Source organism: Gracilinanus agilis, chromosome 3 (genome assembly GCF_016433145.1).
Source record: "Gracilinanus agilis isolate LMUSP501 chromosome 3, AgileGrace, whole genome shotgun sequence".
Lineage (NCBI taxonomy): Eukaryota > Metazoa > Chordata > Mammalia > Didelphimorphia > Didelphidae > Gracilinanus > Gracilinanus agilis.
In genome coordinates this window covers 636,849,946-636,852,929 of record NC_058132.1, presented here as the reverse complement: position 1 = coordinate 636,852,929, position 2,984 = coordinate 636,849,946, and positions in this window count along the sequence as shown.

The following is a 2,984-nucleotide window of genomic DNA, read 5'->3' as shown; positions in this document are numbered from 1 at the left end:
TAAATATAAAATATAGAAATTTCAGTCCATCTTGGGGCAAGACTTCCAGTCTAGCAAGACGTTCTAGATCTAGGAAAATTGTAAAAGAATCTGGAAGAAATTAGCCATGACATGAATACTAAAGGTTACAGTATAAAAAGAAATGATCAAAGAACCACTTATGATGGAGGAAAATTCTTAACCAAATGACAAATAGAAGTAATCACAGGAAATAAAATGTATACTTTTGATTAAGTGAAATTGAAAAGCTTGGGCACAAATGAAATCAATGTAACTAGGATAATTAGGGGAGTGCTGGTCAAAGGAGAGAAAATCTTAGCATCAACTATCTCTGTTAAGAATCTAAGATACATGGGGAATCTACCACAGTATAGAAGACCAAGGGCCATTTCTCAATAGAAAAATAGAGGAAAGATAATAAAAGCAATTCTCAAAGAATAAATTAGAAACTATTAAAATTTACATGAAAGACTGTTCCACGTGATTAATTCTAAGAGAAATGCAAACCAGAACAATCCTGAAGTTTTCTAGGAAACTGGCAAGGATAACAAAGGATGGAAATAATCATTATCAAAGGGTCTAAAGAAGGACAGGAACACTCCTATTCTCTTGGCAATTTGGAGTTATGCTAGGACATGAGTAAAATCTCTATACTCTTTTGACCCAAAGATCTCATTGCTAGGTATATAGATATCTATATTTGTATACACGTCCACAAATGTATTAATTATGTTATATTACATTATAATTTGTGCATCCCATGCAAACATATATACACACATTTGTGCATATATAATCTGATATATTTATTCACATACATATACATGTATGTATACATACATGTGGACACACATGTAAGATAGAAAGGTCCTATTTACTTCAGGATACTTAAATCAGCACTTTATTAGTGACCAAGAACAGGAATCTAGTACATGTCCATGGTTTGGGGAAAGGCTAAACAGACACAGTCATTTTCTGTATCTAGTGTTATAATTGGAGGGAGAATTACTAGCTGAAATTTGTGCTGAGATTTCAGTCCATCAGCAACACAAACATAACAAAACTGAGGACTTTGCCAGCAGGAAAAATTAGTTGAAATAAGCAGCTACCAGAGGACCCGTGCCATCTCCCTCACCTCTAAAGTAATCATTCCAACAGTTTCCTGCTGAGAAGGTTGAATCAAGGAGACATTTTGAGCCACTTGCCTGGGGCACAGTTTTGACTACACAGATGCAAATATTGCTTGTGCCATCCTTGCCCACATCCTTTGCTTCCCCTACTTTGACTTGGACAAAACACTAATAGTTAAAGAAAGTGGACTTTCCAAACCAAATTTCCTCCATGTGAAATGAAAAACAATTTTTTTTTTTAGTTTCACCCTTCTTGTGCTTATTGCAAAAGGAGTTATTACTTCAGGGCTTGTGGAATCCTCTCTTCTTTGAGTCCTACATTGAATCAGGTCCAATTACACAATCAAAAAAAAAAAGCTTCTTACCTTCCATCTTAGAATCAATATTAAGTATTGGTTCCAAGGTCGAACAGCAGTAAAGGGTAGGCAGTGGAGCTTAAGTGACTTGCCCAGGGTCATACAGTTAAGAAGTGTCTGACCCCAGGACTCCCATGTGGTCTCACCCCCTCATGGGCTTTGCCACCTCAAAGCAGAGCAACTTCAGTGCCTGAAGTATAGGACCTCTGGCACGGTGCTGCACTCTAGGCAGAGCCTGCTTGGAGCCAAGATTGAACCCAAGCTTGGACCAGTGCATGGTGCTGCCATTTGCACACAGAGTATCAAATTTGCATAATGTGAATTTACTTAAAGCAAGAACCCCCTGTATTTGGTTTTCCATGTCCAGGCTTTTGATGAGATGATTCCACCAACCTGCAGTGCACACTCTCTCTTTCCCTCTTCCCATCATAGTCAATGACTTCCATTCATCTGCCTGAAGCTAAAACAATATTCTTTCCAACTATTGAAATTTTGTAAAGCATCAGATGACTTGATTCTCTAATATGGACCATTTCTGAGTATCCAGCTATTGGTTTTTATGGGCAATTCTACACTCTTTGGTTCTTCTCATGAGATAAGACTCTTGATTTGGGGGACGTCTGAGCTCCCTTCCTCTGGTCCGGTCTCACCGTGTGGTTCTTCTTGTTGTCAGCACAGAACCATCATGGTCATCTGTAAGGAAACTTGACTGCTTTCATTTGTTGGACAAAGGGGTCATTGGGTGAAAACGTGTGGTATGTGAATGATGGAGGCATCCCTAGTGATGGCAAATCAGGGTAACCCTTCCAATAACGACTCCCATCCTACACAGTGACTTCAAGAGGTAGAAGACAAGGAGAAGGACAGATGGAGAGAATTCCTGTCAGCTGGAGTTTAAAAAGCAAATACCTGATGCTTTATACATAATAACAAGCAGATGTTTGTAAAGAGCCTGGAAGTTTTCACACTTTCAGTGTAAAAAACAGTGTTTCAGTTTTGTGGCCATCATCTCACTTGAGTCTTACAACAATCCTTTGAGGTAGGTACTGAAGGTGTTATTATCTTCAGTTTATAGATAGAGGAACTGAAACCTGGAGAGAATTATTGACTTACCTGTATCATTTCCATACCTAGCAAGTTTCAAAGGCAGGATTTGAGCCCAGGGCTTCCTGGGACTAAGGATTAGCCATTCTGTCCACTACCCTACAATGCCTCTCAGTTGGTAGGTACAATGAATCAAATCTCCCCATGATCAGAATCAAAACCTTACTCTAGTGGTATGCTGGTAAATGTTTTACCACTGGTCCTCCAGGAACAAAATGTACACAGGATACACTTAAAAGATCTATCTGAGGGGGCAGCTGGGTAGCTCAGTGGATTGAGAGTCAGATCCAGAGATGGGAGGTCCTGGGTTCAAATCTGGCCTCAGACACTTCCCAGCTGTGTGACCCTGGGCAAGTCACTTAACCCCTATTGCCCTTATCACTCTTCTGACTTA